This window comes from Esox lucius, chromosome 13, assembly GCF_011004845.1.
Source record: "Esox lucius isolate fEsoLuc1 chromosome 13, fEsoLuc1.pri, whole genome shotgun sequence".
In the NCBI taxonomy this organism is placed as follows: Eukaryota; Metazoa; Chordata; class Actinopteri; order Esociformes; family Esocidae; genus Esox; species Esox lucius.
The window spans coordinates 26,870,066-26,892,816 of NC_047581.1; the positions used below are offsets into that span (position 1 = coordinate 26,870,066).

The 22,751-nt window shown below is 43.6% G+C and overlaps 1 protein-coding gene across 3 annotated transcripts in view; it reads left to right on the forward strand.

The window, feature by feature from the left end:
* Positions 1–11,294: 11,294 nt before the first annotated feature.
* fam222a (family with sequence similarity 222 member A) overlaps positions 11,295–22,751 on the forward strand; it is a 58,056-nt gene continuing 46,599 nt past the window's right edge. For 2 of the 3 annotated variants that reach the window (XM_010876755.5, XM_034296449.1), the window contains exon 1: positions 11,295–12,243. The gene's annotated coding sequence lies outside the window, so the exon portion shown is untranslated. Of the gene's footprint in view, positions 12,244–12,339; positions 12,488–22,751 lie in introns of those variants that run through there. The other variant, XM_010876760.5, reaches the window with a different exon arrangement.

Genomic DNA, 22,751 nt, shown 5'->3' on the forward strand with positions numbered 1-22,751 from the left:
CAAATTACACATTGTCCATGTCCCAGGTCCCAGCCAACATTAGCCACCTAGCTTCTTCACTGTCCCTGGAACAAACAACTGATGGAGAGCCGCCCCCTACTGTGCTGGAGCTGCTTGAATTCAGTGCCCAACTCAGCTCATTTAGTGCAATAATAATCAATTACTCAACCATATATAAAAATGTGTCACGGTGTAATCCTACCACATACAGGCTATGTCCATCAAAACTAGACTGATTGCTACCAGGCTTTTCTGTTCTTGTTTTGGGGGAAATAAATCCTAAAACACAGCGGAGCAACAGAAGTCCTAATGACTGCATGCCGCCCACGGCAAGAGCCCTCAGCCACCGATGAGAGTTCACCTCGGGCCATGGTTCCCATTGGCAGTCATGGCATTATTCAGAGCTAATTGCATTATTGCTGGGTTTGCTTTACCTTCACAACAGTAAAGAAATATATGTTTACCACAGGATTGGTGATCACGGACCGGCAGGAAAGTCTCCAGTGCATGGAGGGTTCTGCAGCTGAAGGCGTATCCTCTCTTTCTTTCGAGTGCTCTTCATTTTGACAAGTGTCATCTAAAATTATGTTGTCATGGCAACGGCAGACTCATTACATTTAATCCACTAATTGCCAACTACCTCCACAATTGGTTATAATTGCATTGGGGAAATGGTTAACCCTTGAATTGGTATGCAGAGCAGGCCTCCTCCCTTCATCGGACAAAGGCCAGAAAATCAACACAGAGCACTTAAAAATCACCCTCCAAAACGCAATGCACGTATACTCACACACACGCGCGCGCTCAATCTCATGAACTCATCCCCATTCTCAAAAAGGTTTGTCACACTTTCCTAAAGCATCAAGCACTTTATTAACCAGGGGCGGTTGCCATGGAAATTAATCACTTTCATTCTCCGTCAGCAGTTTTTAGTAAAACGGGCCCTGATGTTTGTTTGTTAATGGAGCAGTAAACAATGCTGCTGGAGGTCTTTTATTATCTCGTCAGCAGCTCCACTCTGCCCTGCCGGCACCTGGACCATTCAACCAGCACACAATGTCACATCAAAGGAAACAAATCTCCCTCCTTTAATAACACAAGTTCGGTTTAAAAAAGAAAAAAAACACATGCTTTTTTTTGCAGCTGTAATAATCTGTCGGACCGTGCTGTTGGAGTGTAGATTGGATTGTCATACTAAAGCAGTGCTACTGGGATGCCGAAATGCATGTGTTTCTGGTCCCTTTGGAACGGTGAACAGTCAGAGGTTAGCTCCAACACAACTTTTCAACCAATCATGGACACCTTAACGTGAATACAGTGAAAAGTCATGTCTGGTATGTATGAGCACTGTGGTGGGTGGTATGTGTATGTGTGTGTGTGTTTGTGTGTGTATGCGCATGTGTGTCCGTGTGTTGGTGTGTGTGTGCATGGATGTTTTGGCTGGTGTGAACAAGTTATTTACCTGCCATAAGGCATGTGTATCTATGTGTGTGCTGTCTGGGTCTGGGTGTGTGTGTGTGTGTGTGTGTCTGGGTGTGTGTGTGTGTGTGTGTGTGTGCTGTCTGGGTGTGTGTGTGTGTCTGGGCATAGAACAAACCAAACCTCTTTGAAGAGTGCACAGCTCAAAGGGCTGGAGAGGCAATAGGAGAAGTTCACAGGCACAGAGGGGAAATTGCCTTGGACCTCCAGGTGTATGTAAGTGCAATTTGTGTCCCATCTGTTCTGCTTCCCTTCCATTAGATGGGAGGGTACTCTTAAAGTGCCCATGGTATGGTCCTCTGCACAGAAGTACTCTGACATTTAATATACCAAATACGTTCTTTTAGCATTCTTATTGATGTTATTCTTTTAATTATGTTTTGTAGCTTTCGAGAGGAAATAACAGTGAATTTCTAGGTTGAGGAATATGTTCAAAAGGTAGTCCATGCCTGGGCCTAAAAGAGGAAGTAAAATGGTTGCGGGGAAAATAATTTCCTTACTCAATTGACCACCATATAGGGTGAGATAAGGATGGAGAAAAGAGAACGAGAAGACAGACCCGGGGCCTCTATTGTCAAGTGTCGCTCCACGACACAGAAATACATCCCTCCCTCTCACAGGACAGTGCAAAGTGGTTGGATCATCTGCCCTTGTTTCACATGAATTTGCATGACAGAAGGCGGGAGGGAAGTGTGTTGCCCAGGCAACGGATTGCCTCCATTTGCGGTTGGAGCAGAGGTGTTACCGGAGGAGCGGAGAGCCTGTGGCATGGGAAACCAGACAGGCTCCAAAGTGCCACGTGTCTGTCAGATCTCAGAGAATAAAGGACAAGTGTAGATTGAGACACTGACATTGTCAAGAAGACTTAGGGTCCCTTGGTGTCGCTTTGAAATGGGTCCATATATCAATGAGGGGAATTCAGACCCAAAGTGTATGTGTGCCTATACATAACTTTTTAAACTTTTGATATAGTTTTTCTCAAAATGTGTCGGACAGGGTTTTGTTTGAGCTGGAGAAATGGAGAACATGGCAGACACACCTTATTGTGACCTACATAACACAAAATTGCTCTTGCACCGTGATTTTGTTTACTGTACATTTCTTTCTCTTGCTAACAATAGTGGATCTTATTACTAACTAACATGTATCCATAATCTGTATGGCGTATTTCATTTGGTTTAAACCTGGAACATGGCACACGGTTTAAAATGACTATAATTTCGGTCCAAAACAGAGACAAATATGTAAATACTGCATTTAAATGACTTTCTTTGGTTAATCCCAAATACACTGAATCCCTTTTCTCATTCCAGGGACTCTTGGCAAATTTCGTATTAGAGGTGCACCATATTTATTAAGCGGATGGCTTAAGATACATTTCCTAAAGACCCTATTAAATTTAAACCCCATGAGAAAATACTGGTCAGCAAGTGGGATTGTCATTAAGGGTTTAACTAAAAGTATTTACAGTGAGCAAGGGAGACAGAGCACATAACGCACCTGCACGAGGTTAAGTCCAAACAGCCACTCCTGAGAGGAGCTTAGGAAACACGCATTCTCTGTCCAAATTCATGTATTCATGCATATTTCTCTGTCCGCTTATAACCAGACCAGTGAGCCCAATCAGGATGAGAATATTAACGAGCATAATCTGTAGTTATAGATACATTACATTCAAAGAACATCAATATAAAGAATCACTCCTCAGATACATGCAGTTTTACAATCCTGTGACAATCCAACTTAATTCACTTCGGTGAGCCTCAACCAAAGATGTCCATAGAACGTTATATATTCACCTTCATGCCGTCAAACACCGAGTGAACCTCTAAAGATATCCCTGAGTAAACACCATTTGCATCTTGCCTTGCACCATCCATGGCATTGAAACACAAATATAACTAACCTTTTCTGAGGTGAGACACGCTTTCCTGATGAACCCAATTAAGAGGAGGTAGGTAGCGGGCGTAGACCCTGTGACCCTTGCACTGGGAGTATTAACGAATAATAACAGTGCTTTTGAGAGGAAATGCTGGCCTGGACAAATTGATTTCCAGGTGTGAAACCCTGAGCTGCCCCAGGAGGCTGCAACACCTGAATCCCTCTTCACACATGCATGGTGCTAATTCAGAGGGATGGAGATAATGGACGTGAAATATGGTTGCATGCATGGTGGGGGGAAGACTGAATATGTGTCCGTGTGGACGATTTACGCCACGGTCCAAGCCAAGGAGAGTGCATACCGGTCCTCTCCTGCCAGCTGTGAAACAAATGGTGTCTAAATTGAATAATGCAGTCTGCTGGAGAGAGAAGTGGGATTTGCACAAAGACTGATTGACAGACGGAGAGAGTGAGAGAGCGAGAGAAAGGGAGAGCAGGCAGCCAACCTTTAACAGAGCCAGGATGGTGGGGGGGGGAGACAGTCAAATGGCAAGATAGATTAATAGATTGGCAGGGTCTCGCAGAAGATTGGATAATAATTCAGGAGTAAAAGAAAGGGAGAGGAAAATAATTGAGAGATTTTGGGGTCAGAGTTTAGGAGGAAGGAATGATGCTGAAAATTAAAGTATGTTGAGAAAAAATTAGAGCAAAAAGTGACGTACCGTAACAACTGCATGAAATGTTAAAGGTTGAAAAATACTGTCAATTCGAGCAGGAGATGGAGTGAACAACGATATCTTCTACATCTATCTATTTCTAGGCAACTACATTAGCGAGAAATGGTTGCTTGCAAATCATTAGGTAAATGTGTCTTTTTTTATATCCTTCTTTCGGGTCAAAATCTTTTGAAACCAAATATATTTTTGGAGAGCCTGGGGATGTTATACAGAGCAATTTAGTTTGTGAGAGATATTTAGCTTATGTACATTTGGAGAGAGAGAATGAAACGTTTAGATAGCCTAATCTTAGTTTGCATAATAATTTCCATTGAGTTTCAATTTACACCAGCATGTTTGAGACATTCCACACAGTATTGTGGCTGTCAGTTGAGGGGAAGACAACCAGAATTTGTGCACACTGGACAGAAACACGATTGTCTTTACACTTACAAACCTCCACGGGGCTCAATTAAAAATGTGTCCCACACTACCTGGAAAGGTGGCATTTTGGCCTATCAGTATCTGCAAGTTCACACGACAAAATAATCTAGCTTCTCAAGTCCAAATAAAAATGATCAAAAAGAGCAAACTCTCTCCTTTGCTCATCGTCTCCAAGTCATTGGCTCAGGCTGCTCTGGCCATTTCTAGTCAGGGCAACCCTATCTATTGGTGAAAAAAGACCATCCTTTCCACAAGCATGCCTGTATTGATCCAGTTTAGCTCCTGTGCTGGATCAAACATTGGGCCAATGCACCTTTATCCAGTGGCTTCTCATTGACTCCAAGGGCAGCCTGCACTTCAACAAAAATCCCCCATATCATTGCTATGGGGATGACACTGAGCTAGACTATTTCTCCTTCATCCATTCTAACACCCAGTTGGCAACACATTTCTTTTGTGCCTGGCTGACATCTCTGCATGGATGTCAGCCCACCACCTCGAGATCAACCTTAACAAAACTAAGATGTATTTCCTCTGGGGGGAGTGCCTGTCTAGTCCAAGATCTTTTCATGAACGTAAACAACTACACTCCCAGAAATCAAAGAACCGTGGCAAGAACAGAACCCTGAACAAGCACTCTGTAGATCTCCACAAACATCGAGGTGTGGACTGGCTCCTGCAGGGTCGTGCTCCTCAACATTCTTAGAGCATAATCTTAACTCGCAGAGGAATTTGCAAAGTTACGAATCCATGTCTGGATGACTGCAACTCATTATCGGTAGCCCGACTTTTTACATAACACCTCTGCAACTTATCCAGAAAACTGTATCCCGCTTGGTGTTCAACCTTCTCAATTTCTCCCATAGATCTGCACTTCTCTGCACATCCATTTCAATGCCAGTTTAAGCACGCATCCACCACAAGACCACGTTACTCAGGGTATGCTCAAATTCACTACCTTAGGTCTTTATTCTGACACCTCTGGTCTCTTGGCGGTCCCACCCTAATGCAAGTGGAGCACCTTGTCCAGCTGAAGCTCTTCTGCATGCTCGTGCCGCATTGGTGAAACCAGCATACTCTTGAATATGGGAAAACAGTTGCCTACCCATTTTCAGGACCCCTGTCCCACACACACCTCCTGCAGTGTCCTTTGTGAACTTATACTTGAAATGTTTCCTCTTCCTTCCACCATTGACTTTCATGATCCCTACTTTTAAAACATTTATGGGCAAGCCCACATTGGGGTTGGTGTAGGCTGGTGTGTTCTGCGCTTCTGCGGGCTCGCCAATGTTTAGCTGGAGTGGCATTGCTGTGTTTCCGTTTGACATTTGACCTTACCCTCCAAATACCCCCCTGGGGCCAATGGATTCATGTTTAACTATACGCACTTACATTTTCCATTTCAAAACTCTTTAAACATGTATACAATGTAGTGACAAACACTGAACAGTTCACTACGCATGAGTGACAGAAATGATGGAATGAAGATGAGCACCTGGCTCTCCATTATCCAAAAAGCTTCTTGTAGTCTTTTTCTTTGGAACAACATCAGCTTAATAGCACAAAATTACTCTGGGAGTCATTTATATCCAGTAAAATGGGAAATGGACTACTTAATTGTGCAGAGCTCGATTCCTGTAACCCTGTCTAATTTAATGCTGCTGGTTGGCGCTGGGTTCTCCCCTCGTGTGGTGATTGCATGTTTCTTTACTGTGCAGCTCTTTTGCTCTCCACCCCCAGGACGCTGATTTTAGCCCCCCTTCTCTGTCCTCATTCGTACTTTAAGTGCTTCATTTCCCAAAGTCCCACAGTGCTTGTTGGGCAGCTGCCAGAGCTATTCGTTGGGTACAGAATGGAAAAAAGATAACCGAAGCGGGAAGTCTACCAGCGACAAAAAAAAATGTTTTCCATTTACAAAGTTATAAATAAATAGCCTTATTTTGTGTACACTAATGAAACCCTTGCGTCCTTGGAGAATGTTTCTAGTGGGACAGTCACCTTAGATAATACACTAAATTTGTGAGCTTTCTGTCAATTTAGCCCTGAGCAAAGGCTGGGATAACAACAAACCACAGGTGGCATTCCTAGTCACATTCTTTTGGCTTCATTCAGCATCATGGAAAAAGGCCGAAACCAGATACAAGTGTGACCAGTGGATTTATTTCCGAGAGAGGAATGAGCATGCAACAATGTTAACATCATCTTCAGCATTCCCTAGACCCAACGTTTGACACCCAGTGTTGGTGTGGTCCAACCCACCAATAATAAACTACTCAACTCAGTTGAAATGTGTCAGAGAGCCTGACCCTCATAGTCAGGTGCCCCACTCTTAACTAGGACAATTTGTGTGAGGAAGGAGACTGAGGAGAAAGTATTAATTGGACCAAGAGTCCAATGAGACATTTCAGTGTGGTGATTGGCTTTCAAGGAGGGAGTGTTGGCGTTTTCTAGAGAGAGAGGTCTCTAATGTGATTAGCTGTCTGGTTGAAGTGAAACATGGGCCAATCATGAAACGAGGCACAAAGTAGCTCATTGTGTTCTATATCCCCTGCAGATCTCACTCGCTCATCTGTTTCTCTGTCTTTCTCTGACAGCTTTTGTTCCGCCTATCATCTCCAGCCCCTGTCCTTTAAGAAAAAAAACAGAAGAGTGAAAGGGATGGGTGTGTGTGTGGTAGTGGGGGGTGAATGGGGGAATGGGGTGAAAGGGGGAGCACTCAAATCCCAATGGCTCCAGGGGGCTGTCAGAACTGATAGTGCTCTATCACTTGCCAACGGAGGTGCAAAATTGGGCAGAGACGGGCGTTGTGCAAAGCCCAAGATGATGGAGCCTGACTGACAGAAATAAAGGAGAGGCACGGGGAGAGTGGTAATCCTCAGCCCACCACCTTTCTTACGGTTAACAACAACTCAAAGCAATCCCGAGGAAGGCAACAATTAGGAGTAGCTGCAAGAACTCCTCTACAATTCACCAATGCATTTTGATACAAAAACAGAAACTCTGAAATAAACCCACCGCTCGGATTTTAGGAACACAACATTACTAACAATAAATATGAACTATTACATTCTGTTTATTACATTTATATTACAATTATTTCGGGCACCTATGCTCTACAGTATAACTCGACATTGTTATGTCGGGGAGACAGTAAGATGGTGACGCCAGTAATTGGTGACACTGTTTTCCCAGGTTTCTGAATGAGTGGGCTGGTAGTGACGGAGGCACCTCTCACCTGACACATGCAAGTGGCATCAAGGTATCAGTGAACGCTGGCCTAGTCAAAGAGAAGAGAGGAAGACACTGTCACAGCAAGAACAAGACAAGAGGCTTTTCTGTGCTAGCCGCCGAACGCAGCTGTTTGCTTGGCGATAGTGTTGGATCGCCGACTTTCTCTTTTGACCTTGATAAGTCCACTCCACCCTGAAACCCTTTCGACGTGGACATACAGTAGCTTTGTTGTGTACGACGTCTCCTTGGGCTATGCGTTCACCAGCCAGACTCTGTTAGAGATAACACTGTATAGAAAGTAACACATTGGAGAACCCATAAAACCATATCACACCTATACCACTGAGGTATGCTTTGTCTTGTATTCCGCTCTCTCTCTCTCTGTAAAGCAGTAAACTGTTCTCAGCGCTTCTCTGTGTTACATTCATATGGCTGTGCAATGAAAAGGATGAAAGACCAGCTCTGGTTTTACGAGTGTAGAGAGACCATATGACCTTTCACACCTCAGACGAGAGCAGTCACACTCAGTCTGACCTTCCCACACTGCTTTGGTGTGCTAATGGACTGGTCATAAGATAAGAAACAAGAAAATCACCTTGGATACCAGGTAGAAATCTGTCATAATACATCTGAAATAAAATAATTTGCGTGATGTCTTCAGCACATTAACATAGTTATTCATGAATAATGTATGGGAAAATCTGACACTAAAATAGAAAAATGTACTACGAAATTGACTAAAACAATTAGCATTACTGAAGATGTGATCTAATAATCATCATCTATAAGTCCAATTCATTCAAATGCAAATGTAAGTACAATGAAAAACTGATGCCCAGCTGTCGGACTGAACATGTCCTAACCTGGTCAGGGTATCTGAACGTGTCCCTGTAAACAATCCTTTACCTGTCTATGCATTTCCACAATAGCCTAGTTCATCTAGTTTGATCCATCCACACTCTCACTTTCCATCAGATAGTTTTTTGCCTTTGCGCCCTCCCCCATCAACCTGCTTCCTCTGCCAGCCCCCTCAAACCATCCTGCAACCCTGTGTCCTCTAACCACTTGACATCTTTTCCGATCCATCCCCATCAGTTGGCAGACAGCATGTTTCACCCGGGGGCCACGATTCAGTGATCCCCGCGCAAATCAATGGCAGATAAATCAATGCTATCTCCTTTTTCCATGCCTCTGCCGCAATTGATTTCTTTTGCTGTTACCTTGCTGTTTGTGGAGACTTGAACTTCGCTCAATTAAACCTCAGTTCACTTTGCCTGGGAGCCAGCTGTAACCGGGCAAGGCTTGCATTGGAGGAACCGACAGAGAATCCCAGCCAGAGCTCATGACCAACAGTATTTATGAGGTGCTCCATAAAAAAAAGGAACTAAGACACTTTTAACTACGGCCAGATCGGGACGTGATGTCTGTGGGGGTTAGACTAGCTCCCACTCATGTTGTTGTCAGGTGATGTACAATTCTTGGGTCAAAGATAGAGGTTCTCGCTTGTGAAATAAGATATCTCTTACAAAATGCATTGTATCTCATTGAGACTGATCTGGAATGGGGACCCACAGGCACCTCCCTAGATTTACAGTTCTCAGTACAGGCCAGGCGGCCCACTCATAAACTCCAACGACAAAATGCTGCTGTAGCAGGACCCAAGCCATTTCTGTGCCGACTCATTTAGGATGAAATCCGGTCGGTAGCCTAGATTACCATTGCACTGCATTGGGGGGACTGTTTGCATGTGGCTCTGCTTTGTTGTGCAATCCTGGCAGAGAAATGGTCAGTGGGGTGTGTTAGGTAAGCCTTATCACCAGGCCTTCAGGTCACTCATGCATATATCACTGGCAATGCACTAGCCCAGACAGATTATTTTGAAAACTATATTTAATATAGCCGCACAGAAAATGAATCACAGTGATATTGCGCTTGTCTCCTGTATAAATAATTCATTTTTTTTATGTGCCATCATGAAGCTCTGGGGGATTGGAAAGGCTGAGTGTTTTCACAACACATTTGTGTCCAATCTTCAACGAATCGGGCATACTCTAATCAAACCAAAGCAAACATGCTTTGAATATTTGTTGAGAATCAACAGTTGAGTCATCTGCTTATCAACTAATCAAATGGCTTGTCTGCATGCCGGGCTTCAGCACAACAATTCTGCTTGAGCCCTTTTCAATTAATACATGGAGTTATTGAGCTGACCGACTGGATTCTATGGACACTGTTCTTTTAGATAGGATTGTCTCTCAAACCTCAGCTGGGTACTTCAGTAAATAACTGGAGGCTGACTAGAAAGGAGGATCTATCAAAGCCCAATGGTTAAAAGAGGATATTCCATGAGCATTGTACAGTGTCTTAGACTATGTAATGGAAAAATCCTGTATCTGTGTCCTCCAACTGATGTAACTTTTTAGCCTGCTGTGCTTCAAGAGACTAGCATGAAAGTGCAAGTCATACAGAGTATTTTCAAACGGAAGACCCGGGACAGCCAGCAGGCGACATCGCATGGAGCTGCCAGGAGCAGGATTGGTGAGCGATCAGATAGGGCAGAATTGATGACCTGGCTCAGGATGGATTTCTGGAGGACCAGGTTGCCAGAGCAAGGCAATACTTTCAGGCTCTTATCAGCACTGGCATGCTGAGTGCTGCATCACCCACTTCCCAGCGTCAGCTTATTATGAGAGACCATGATGTGATTGCCTTGTACTGCATTTGTGTCTTCCAGCAAGGTCTCTGTGTGCGCCGGGCTGGCTAGACAGAGTGGGCCTGTGCTTGGTTAGTTGGCCTCATGTCACTCAATGCAAACTCCTGAGCTTCCTATGGTCACTGTGATAGTTTGCAAAATGTGGAATGGATTTTTGCAGGAAGAAATCAAATAACCGGTTATACAAACTGTTGAAGTGAGGGGTGGAATCTGTCAAATTCATGTAGACAGAGATTGTTGTTTAATGTCTATATTATTGTGGGTGATGTATTGCTGAAATGGGAAAGGTCAGCAGAATTTTTTTTGTTGTTGACTGGATTGCTCTCCCATGTCCACAGGTTATTTTTGGTCCAATTGTAAAAACCATGAGACACTTTATTACATTTAAAGGGTAATTGTATTAAAAGTTTAAAACAAATTATACATGTGAATAACTTCTACTTAGAAGCATCTTATGAGGGAATTTTTAAGGACTATAAAAGTCTTAATCCTTGCATCCCGTTTGTTATAGAGCTTTTAATACACGGATTAAAGATTATTTCTTAAAATGCACAATTAAATTGGACAAACTGAATCTCTAAATTCTATGCAACCACTTATTTCGTTGAGTAGTAACTAACTTATTTTTTTCCGCAGACAAATATACTGCTTTCAAACATGACGCCTAGACGCTGACAGCGTCACCGTGGTAACAATCCTCAATTACCAATGATTGGCTAACCCGTGGGAACGTTTCAATTCCCTAAGTACAATGATTGGTTGGTGGGCGGTCTGAGGATCGGTGAGAGTCTGCATCGTTCCGGGTTATTGTCAGTTTCAGCAGCCTGGCACTGGGAGAGGATTACATCCCGAAGCGCAGTGAGCTGCCTAAAACAGGCGAATAATATTCGGACCTTATCAATATCACTTGGTATTTAAATCAAAGAAAATAACAACATAAAGAAATGTTTAGAACGGCGTTTGTCAACTCATTTGCAATTTCGAGTCTGTAATCGGGAGGACCGAGGTTTATGAGAGGCAGTAGCCCAGACATCGCTGGAGAAAGTATAGACGGTGCTTCATCGCCAGGATTTAATACCACCTACTAATTTATTTCTGACAACTGTATTTGTATTAAAACAAAGCCTTGAAATTTGCGGTTCTAGGTTATTCGGTGTCATAGACAACGTTGAAACATTTTGTCTACAGGACAAATCCCGGTTGATCAGACTAAATCAGCGAACCACTGCCTATGCGTAATTGCTTTGAGGAATCATACGCATTCATCAGTTCTTTTGGATTGACAATTCAGATTTGTGACTAACCTTTTTGGAGATGCTCTGGGAAACGAAGAGACGATAAAGGATAATTTTGACAGGGTACTTTGTTTCGCAAGGCTAAAGGTTGCGTATATGCTATAGCCTACGTTAGGTGAACAAAGTGCACCGGAGAGATTGACACACTACGCTCCTGGATTTTGCGGACCTGCTATTTCATGTTGTTTTACCGTTCTGTCCAGTAAAATAAAGGAATCCGTTACAACGTTAACAAACAGAAAAAGCAATATATTAAGTATTTTGTTTTCCAGATTGGAATCTGATTCATTGTCAGAATATGTTAATGGAACTGAAAACGAGAGAATAGACTGTCGGCTTTTTATCAACGACTGATGGTTTTGGGATTTTGGAGAGCGGGATGAAACCTTTCTGATTTATCTCTGGACCGCAACACTCTGAAGCAGACTCCTCAACGCCAGCTGTCCTGCATGGAATTCTAGTCAGCACTACTAAACAATTTATGGTAAAAATCTTTCTCTTCACGTGTCAAAACGATAGCCATATTTTAATCGCAAGCTTAGTTTGGGAGTTTTGTTTTCAATCTAATGGCTGCCGAGGTCATTTGGCGAGATGTCTGCATATAATAATTGATGGATGGAGTGAAGAAAAGCAGGCATGCACGGCGTATCACAATTGATGGATGATGTTGTAGGAACATAGAATGAGGATGGATTGAAAGGCTGCGGAGATGTTTTAAGGAGTCTTGGGTAAGACAGGCTATCAACCTATGTTTTCTTGTGTAGTCTAACCTTCCTTTATCAGTTTCAGAATTACTTGATTTATAACGTAGTATTTTTTAATCATGAGAAAAGAAGTCTAGGTATTGTATTATTCTACCCAAGCCAAGCTCATATAGACTAGGCAATGAATCACAGGCAGATCAGAATTAGGGTGCGAAATTATTTTCTGTGCGCCCCCCCATGCATCATATTATCCTTAATGCGGTGGGTAAATAGTTTCAGCAGCAATTAATATTGTTCTTCCTCACTTGTTAAAGGCTCCGCGTTTCTGTGAAAAACGTAAGTTCATTACATGCACTTACGTTGATCAAGTTAGCTCAGATCTCCTGTTCTTCAAAGGAACGAGCAGAAGTGCATAATTCCTTAGAACTTTTCAGGTGGTGCTTGGAGTCGTAACCCACGCCTACATTCATCTTCTACAGTGTAGGCTTTACCGTAAATAGGCTACGACCGAGTACGTTGAATCACTGGAAGGAACACGTTTTATTTTAATATAGGACAGAAGGGCGTTCAACATGGGGAACCATCATGAGGTACACATGCTCGAATTGCTATCAATGTGAGGACTGGACATGTTGTACAGTAAAAAAAAGTCCTAACCCTATCCTATTTTAGATTTTAAAATAATCTTACCTACCTTAACCTAACCGTAAACTCAGTAACCCAGCTTTTATGCCTAAACATAACTTAACCACAAAACTTAAACCTTTATGCTTAAACATTACCCTAATTCTAAGACTAATTACACATAAGCCATATTTCAAGCCTAAACCAATCCTACAGACCAAAAGGTACTCACTTTCCCAAAATGTCCTCATTGAAATATTGTAAAGCTTAACCAATTTGAGTGTGTGCACATGTGCATGCAAACACACACACACAGTTTTTGGCCAGCCGTTTATCCCTTGACAACTTCAGGCCATGCCTTCTCTGCGTTGTTTCTGTGTCTGCACAGTGGAACATAACGGCGCTTTACCCTGGTCCCCTAGCCTGCTCATTGATAATCTAACATGGGGCCTCATCCAGAAGCATGCTCCTGGAGTCGCCAGCCCTGTGCGGCACCTGCCATAGCATAGCATGGCGCCAGTTTCCTGGTATTGAATGAAACACTGGATGATGTATGAGGCAGAGGCTTCACCTGAGGGGGCAGGATCGCCTCATTTACTTCCTCCACTCTGTGTCTACGACCTGCTGAGCAAATTCTGCTCATATTAGCTGTGCGGCTGCTCCTCAGCTAAACACATCGTCTCCCCATCATGATGCTTGTCCGAACGCAACACGATGGTTCCACTTGAGGTTTGGGGAGGATGGGTCAAGCACCTGGAGCTAGTAGGATGGCGTAACATCTAGGTCAGTGAATTGCCTCTTTTTGGGGGGCTGTTTTGTTGTTGCCAATACATAATCACTCATAGGCTGCGTTAACACAGGCGTCCCAAATCGGATCTGTGTTTTACTAATTGGTATTTTGACCGATCAGATCAGCTCTGAAAATTATGTGATTTCGAAAGATCATGAGCGATTGGTCAAAAATATCAGTTAGTGAAGAAAATGTCTGAATTGGACAGCTGTGTGTGTAACCGTTCTGAGGAGTTTACTTAGATTTGGGATTTTATTCTATTATAATTACATTTGTCCATCCACACTCAACACTCATTGGCTAATTATGGGAACTGTCACCAAATCCATAATATCAAAATCACAGTTCTAACCATGTTTTTAGGCTATACAATGTTTGTTTACATTGATGTTATTTACAAACATTGAAGTGAAAAAGGCTGAGATTCTGGGTTCCAATTGGGATGCAGCATTTTAACTAAGCTCATGAAGAAATCAGTGGGTGTTTGTCATGAATGTAGCGGTAAAAGAAAGGGATATCCTAAATTTACATGGATTGGCCCTTTAATGTGCAAAGACTATAGGTTGAAGGACAGATTTTAATTTTGACAAGATATTAAAATATAGGTAATATAATCAGCAAACCCAGACACTATCAATTTCCAGCACAGAATTTCTTCAATTTGATTGATTGATAGCATTGAGGTGAATAAACTGTATCTTTGCTTATTAAAACTGAGCCTTGAGAGAATAAGTAAGGTTTGCTCATGAATATCTTCTTAATAGCTTTACTTTAATTTCCTGCTCTGTGTAATAACCTTTTTTTAATCCCACTATGGTTTGGTTGTCTTAGTGCAGACCCAGAGGCAACAAAACCAAACTATTACAGTGGGTGCAAAGCCACTGCAAACATGCCTTGTATGATATACGTCTATGGGTGATTCTAGCATTATGGACTTATCATTGGCAAATAATGCAAACCCAAAAGAAAGGAGAACAAACACAGTTGTACTCAGTTCACGCTGGCTCTCTCGCCGTCTTTTGCCTTCGGGCTCCTCGGGCAGCTCCTCTCGCTATCCATCGTAGCTGTTGTCTAAAGTGGGACAGACACATGCTGTCCATTAGTCCTCTACATACAGAGCTTACCCTCTGGGAGCACCTGTCCCTGTCAATATGGCCACCCCAATTGGTCCTGATGGGAGGCAGCTGTGCAGGGAAAGGCCTGGCCCTGCTAGCTGCCTCCGGAATGTTCTGGCACTTGCCATGCTTTTCTTGGGGTGCGCTCTCTGTGGTCCTGAACCTGAAACAGCAGCACGCTCTCACTCAGCAGTGGCGAGTCACTGTAGGGGCGTTTCACAATGAACATCAACATTTCAGTGGTTCTGTCAAGGGCCCCTAGGAGTACCCTTTAAAACGTTGAGTTGACATTGATATGTTGGAGAAAATGAGCTAATCAGAGGCTGTATGGATGTCACATGAAACGAGGAGACTGAACATAACTAAAGTCTGTGACTTTATTAGCTGAGAACAAGGATATCAACCCCATCTTCACCCTCAGAATCAAACCCAATGTCAGCATTAATATCAACCCCGTCTTCACCCTTAGAGTTAAACCCAATGTCAGCATTATTATCAACCCCATCTTCACCCTCAGAATCAAACCCAATGTCAGCATTAATATCAACCCCATCTTCACCCTCAGAATCAAACCCAATGTCAGCATTAATATCAACCCTGTCTTCACCCTCAGAATCAAACCCAATGTCAGCATTAATATCAACCCCATCTTCACCCTCAGAATCAAACCCAATGTCTGCATTAATATCAACCCCATCTTCACCCATAGAATCAAACCCATTGTCAGCATTAATATCAACCCCATCTTCACCCTCAGAATCAAACCCAATGTCAGCATTAATATCAATCCCATCTTCTCCCTCAGAATCAAACCCAATGTCAGCATTAATATCAACCCCATCTTCACCCTTAGAATCAAACCCAATGTCAGCATTAATATCAACCTAATCTTCACCCTCAGAATCAAACCCAATGTCTGAATTAATATCAACCCCAATATCTTTCTTGATTGCAGTGTCTTCAGTAGATTCTGTGTGGAGGTGTTTTTGTCCTCAAAACCCTATCATCTTTGCGGTGCCTTGAAGTCTTCTTCAGACATGATTTCCTTGCTTTGGGATGTGAGGATGAGGGGGTGATCTATCTTAACAGGTATTTTGGCAGATAGTGCCCTTTTCCTCAGACCATACAACAGTGGAACTTTATCTTAAGATGGCTCCCTTGACCAGCCTGTTTGCCTAGCCTGTTTGCCTAGCCTTGCCTGCCCCCCTAGCCTAGCCTGTCCCCTAGCCCAGCCTGCCCCCCTAGCCTAGCCTGCTCTTCCTAGCCCAGCCTGCCCCCCTAGCCCAGCCTGCCCCCCTAGCCTAGCCTGCTCTTCCTAGCCTAGCCTGTCCCCTAGCCCAGCCTGCCCCCCTAGCCTAGCCTGCTCTTCCTAGCCCAGCCTGCCCCCCTAGCCCAGCCTGCCCCCCTAGCCTAGCCTGCTCTTCCTAGCCCATGCTGCCCCCCTAGCCCAGCCTGCCCCCCTAGCCTAGCCTGCTCCCCTAGCCTAGCCAGCCCCCCTAGCCCAGCCTGCCCCCCTAGCCTAGCCTGCTCCCCTAGCCTAGCCAGCCCCCCTAGCTTAGCCTGCTCCCCTAGCCCAGCCTGTCCCCTAGCCTAGCCTACTCTTCTAGCTTAGCCTGCTCTCCTAGCCTAGGCAGCTCCCCTAGGCTAGCCTGCCCCCCTAGCCTAGCCTGCTACCCTATCTTAGCCTGCTCTACTAGCCTTGTCACTGAGTTTATATGCCATCCAGGTCAGTGATATTTACTTTCTATGTAATTTTAATGAAATTGTATCCTGTAAAACGATCGTAGTATAAAAACGTACTTCTTACTGTCCTTTCTGATGTGGATGGAGATGAACCATTGGAAGAGTTTCCTACAGCACATCCCACAGTATGAAGCCCAGTTAAGATGATCTATTCCTACTCAGTGATAATATAACCAGTTGAAGTTAATACACAACCCAATCATGTCTAATGGTCACTGTCCCCAGTGAGGTGATTTACGTGAATCCTATTAGGTTTCTGTTGAGACCACAACACAGCACATGGCTACGTTTAACTGATGACCGAGGTGTTCACAAGAAGAGGGAACGGGAGAGGTGAAACCAATCTGACAAGCTTTCCAATAGCACATTTGCTCTCCTTTAAAAACAATGCCTTTCTGGTCTTGCCTCATGGTGACATTGATTTGTCCTGGTTGACAGTACTGGCTGCTGTGAAATCACCCTGGTCATGACATTGATCTTAAGAAGACTGACAGAGAGAGGAGACGGGAGGAGAGAGGAGAGGAGAGGAGGGAGAAGCACCCTTAACCTCAGTAGTACATTGAAGAAGCTTTACTGACCTTTTTACCTCTGGGGGGCCCTTGCTCCTCAGAGTGTTGAGGCCCTGGATATGATTAAGGCATTTTCTTTCTCCATAAGCTGGTATGTTTATCATGGCCTTATCAGCAATTATGCATGAAGGATGCTTTGATTCGTTGTGGAGGCTTGGATGCTGTTTGATTCACTATTGTGCTTGCGCATGTTCTGTATTATCTTCCAAACTCTTTATTGCCACTTGTTTCCATGCCAGAAGCAGCTAGGGATGTTTTTTTTATCTGGTGCGCGTGTCTGATTAATCTATCTTCTCCCAATGCTGGTGTACTTTAATCTTGAATGGGCGATATCTGATTCTCCTCGCCTATTGAGGAAGATCAAACTTTAATGGAACAAGGAACTGCATATCATTCTAATCTCTGTCTCTTCTGGATTTTGTTTGGATGCCCTCCCTTAGGACTTTGCTCTATTTCTGCAAAAGCAGGAAATACATCAGCAGGATAAAGACCTTTCCTCTTTATGTTTTCTTCATTCGTTCTCTGTTGACAATCGCCAGCACTGCAGCTTCGCTAGTTGTTTAATTACCTGGCCGAAGCTGTCAGCTTGAATAAACAGGGTCACTACCTAGGTTTCCATTAACTTGTTGTTGTTGTTGTCAACCATTACAAAGTTTCTGTAGAAAGAAGATGTGACAATTACCTGCCACAGTGGGTTTCCATTCAACTGTCTTGTGTCGATAAAAACAGTTGGCATAATTACATCTCACATTGAAAACCCATTTTCCCCCAAATATCGAAAGGTAATAACAAAACCGTGGCTAAAGTGTTTTAACTTGCCGTTTCGCCAAACGAATGGAATGGCAGAATTGACCAACATTTGCTGTATTTTTTATCATTCTCATGTGACTTCTCATTGCTACCATCCATGCCCAGGTAGCTTTGACTCATGTAGACGTAGTGATGATGGTGAAACTTTAAATTGGAATATAAAGCAATTCAAAGCAATTCCTTATAGAAAATGAAGACAATTGTTGGCTTGCAAAGAAACTTTTCATTTAGTTGGAACTTGGATTGGCCAAATGGATTTATTTCCAAGCAGTAGCCTAGTCATTTAGAATTAATTGTGGAGAGGAGCTTTAATTAGCTTACATGATAATGTCAAGTGCTCAGTACCTTAAAAAATAATTTGGTAATTATACTTTATTTTACAGTTTCCATAATACTTTCGCGCAATAAAGAAAAATCTATCCCATCAAATGTATAAAATCATATTTTCCACATTTACAGTGGATTTATATCCACTGTGTCTTACAATGACTGTTTCCATTACAAATTACAGATATTTTTGTGAAATTTTTTGAATAAATCTGGGTCAGTGGAATCCTACCTAATGACTGATTAAGTTTTTAAGGAAAATTAGAACATTTTAACTGACACTTTGCAGTTATGTATAAGGTAGCTCTGGCTATTAGATAATTGTGTTTTTTTCTTTTCTTTTTACATATTGCCAGTATGAAGAGGGGTTGGAGGCACTACGTGTTTGACCTACAGTACGTTATCCTACAGTAGGGCCTGAGGCTTCAGCAGTATGGATGTCTTGTGGTTCAATTTGTTTAATTAGATTGCTGTCGATTCAGGAATAAGCTACGGACTGCAATTTCACTAATCCATATCTGATATGAGGTAAAATTCAAAATGATAGGCATTGTGTTGGTTAGCCTGGCTTAGGGACTGTGTGTGACAATGGGTACTTGATGATTGCAAATTGATTATTTTACGGGGGGACGACGACACAGTGAACATTAGCAGCTGTAATAAAAATGTGTCTGTTAGCAATTTCTGATGGAGTTACTGTCAAAGTAATGACATTTCCTCTGACTGGAGAATACAAAGTCGTCTGGTAATCATGGTAATTGGAGAAGCCACACCTGTTGGTTTCAGCTCAGCGTTGAACGCAATTAAACAAAACTTACATGGTTTTACAAAACTTAGATTTTACGTTGTAGGCTGAACAGTGGCATGAGAGGGGAAACCACGGCGTGCACATATAAAACTCATCCACTTTGACCTGTTGAGTTTTAACCAAAATAGAGACTGATCTGTGCGCAGGGGTTGTAATGAGTGGGGGGGGGGGGGGGGTGGGGGAGGAAAGGCCAGGAATTTCAGTCATCTTCTCTTGTGTTATTGCTTGAGTCAAGACAGGGTTGGAAATCCTAGTGATATTAGGCCCTCAGGTCCTTCTCTATGGCTGCTTCCACTCACGTACAGCAACACCAAGACACTGGCATGAGGACACATATGAACACACACACACTCACTCTCTCTCTCCTAGTGCCTGTTTTATTACCTCCTGTCTGCTGCTGGAATTGCTTTCCTCCCTCGAGTGAGCCAGGCAAAGCCGGCTTTATTGTGTTAACCTATTTGTGTGTCAAGAGCGATTGCGGCGTTCTTTATCTCTCTTTGTATTGGGATGGGGAGACGGCAGGGAGGGGTGGGCAGGGGACCCAGGCGAGAGCCACCAGAGTCAGACGGATGGCCAGTCACCTCGCTCCACTTCCAAGGATAATGACTGGTTGGTTGCTAAGCAATGTACGCCCCCCCCCCCACCCCACCCCGGGCCGAGTGGCATGGAGAGTAATCACTTTTTATCTCTCAGAGATGTCATGTATAATTATAAGGCCACCACCATCCTCTGAATCTGCCTAATGGGTCTTTTCATTTATTTAGGTGAGTGGGGGATATGGAATTAGAGATTTGGGTGTTGAGGTCGGAACTCTATTGGTTTTCCTAGATTACAGAGTGACGTAACAACCATGCTCGCTGTGTGTTGATCCTTTTCCCTATATATAAGTTCAAACTGCCAGCTGTCGCATATCCGTTCAGGCATTATCTGCTTGGCGGTGAGCAGTTGGTGGAGTTTGACCAGAACTGTTGGCTAAATGCCCTGGTTCTGCAGGGCAGATAGCTGGGCTACTGTTGTTATCAAGCCTCTGACACGTTCTGTTGGCAAGGTTTATAAACAGCCTACCTACCCCTAACCCTTAACTTGAACCCCAAAAAGGTAACATCAGAACCTAACCCTAACTTAACCCACATTCTAACCCTAATGCCAGAATACCAACGTACATATACGTTTTCTTATAAGAGCGGGTAAAATGTCCCTACAAGGTACATTTTTTATTGTTTTACTATTGTTGGGTCCCCAGAAGTATAGTTAAACCTCTGAACACACACACACACACACACACACACGTGTGCACGCACACACACACTTTCATCTTCAGAGACCAGAGGGGATCAGGACTCCTTTATGTGAGCTCTTAGTTTTATTAACATTTTTATTGAGTTGAAGGAATTGCTGACCCTTTGTGGCATAATGAATTGCCTGCTCTGCTTAGGGGAAATGAGGGTTTTGGCAGAAATGACTGGCACTGCTTCAAGATGTTCAACCCTAGATTTGTGCTCAGTTGATTGAGCAGGTAACTTAAGATGTTTCTCTTTTTTATGACATGTCAGTTCTGTTTTTTTTGGAGGGGGTGTGTGTGTCCTCATGTCAGTTCTGTTATTTTTTTTGGGAGGAGGTAGTGTATGTCCTCATGTCAGTTCTGTTTTATTTTTTGGGAGGGGGTGTGTATGTCCTCATGTCAGTTCTGTTTTATTTTGGGAGGGGGTGTGTGTGTCCTCATGTCAGTTCTGTTTTATTTTGGGAGGGGGTGTGTGTGTCCTCATGTCAGTTCTGTTTTATTTTGGGAGGGGGTGTGTGTGTGTCCTCATGTCAGTTCTGTTTTATTTTTTGGGAGGGGGTGTGTATGTCCTCATGTCAGTTCTGTTTATTTTTTGGGAGGGGGTGTGTATGTCCTCATGTCAGTTCTGTTTATTTTTTGGGAGGGGGTGTGTATGTCCTCATGTCAGTTCTGTTTTTTTTGGGAGGGGGTGTGTATGTCCTCATGCCAGTTCTACTGCTGGTCTTTCCATGATCAGGTATATCTTTATTTAAATTAGAGTATGAAGGCTTATTATTTGAACATGACCTCAATTTACACAGACTTTCAACCTGCCAGCTATTGATATGTCCAGAAAGTCCAGGATACCTTTTAATGCCCAGCCAATTATCCTGCATGCTTCTGAAATCACCCCCCCCCCCCCATTTGAAGTTTTTTAAACAATGCCAAATACATTTTTTTTTTTTTTTTTCTCGTTTTTACCCAATTTTTCTCCACTACCAAATTCACAATGTCCAATTTTGCAATTATAACTCCTCAGCAAGTTCGGGAGACTCAGAGATCTAGGTGTGCCTTCAACATGACTCACGCTAAGCCCTCTCGCTTCATTTGACACTGCATGCTCATTAAAGAAGTATTCACCAGAACCTGCCCACTTGGAGGAGACCGCATCCTCCGGTCAGCTACCACAATTGAGCTTGCAAGTTCCCAGCAAACATGAGGAGTTGCTAGGGCGTGACGAGGCTAGGCAACTCAATCCTGGCCTTCCACGTCGAATCATAGGAACTCTTAGCTGCAATGGCGCAGCTGTACTGAGTAGCAGTGACATAGACCATCCGGGAGACCCAGTATCGACATGTTCAGACACAAAATGGCTGAATACAGATCTGAAGATGTGAGGTTCATATTTAAAGGGTCCCTGATGTTATACGGGCAGTTGGAGTTGCTTTAATAAGGGACACATTTGGATGCACAGTTATGTCTTAAAGTATTTGCTTCTTTTTCGGGCGGGAGCGGTGGCCGTCTCATCCTCGTCTGTCTGGCGTTCGCTCCCCCTGGTTTCTGTTTAGTACACTTGATATTACAAGCGAGATTCTAGAGACACTAAAGAAACATTGCTACACCCTTCGCTTTTGTTTTGACAGCTTCCCTCATCCAGGGAACGTCATACAGACACATTAAACAGACTGTGTCTCTGGGAAGAAACAGCTGTCCAGCTGTCACCGCAGCCAGCCAGCAAGCCAGCCTGCCAGGCCCCGCTCTCAAGTGAGGCAACATCTGTTGAGGCTGACACAAGGGGCAGCAAGACCTCACTCAGCGGTCTGAAAACCACAGGAGTGCATCAGGCATGTTCAGTCTACGTGACTACTATATTGACCATAGAAGAAGAATGACTTCAAGGCCCATCCCAGGGCAGTAATTTCTTGGCACACTTTGGATACACTGTCTAAGGCTGATGGACAGGACTGACATGTCTGCATGCTGTTTGCCCATGGCCGATTGTAACGGTACGGACAATACACAGAAAAGCATTTAGGCAGGCAACATGTGAATAATTCTTTGTGTGTAATGAAACGGGCAGAGACACAGGGAAGGGACGCAGAAGATGCTAGAAAACTAGAAGTTTTGAGGGGAGGAGGTGACCCGGCCCCTGGCACCTCCATCTCCTGGCCATCCTCCTCCTCCTCGTCTTTTTCATCCTACGCCATCATGCAGCCTCGCCTGGTTCCACATTTTCTTTCT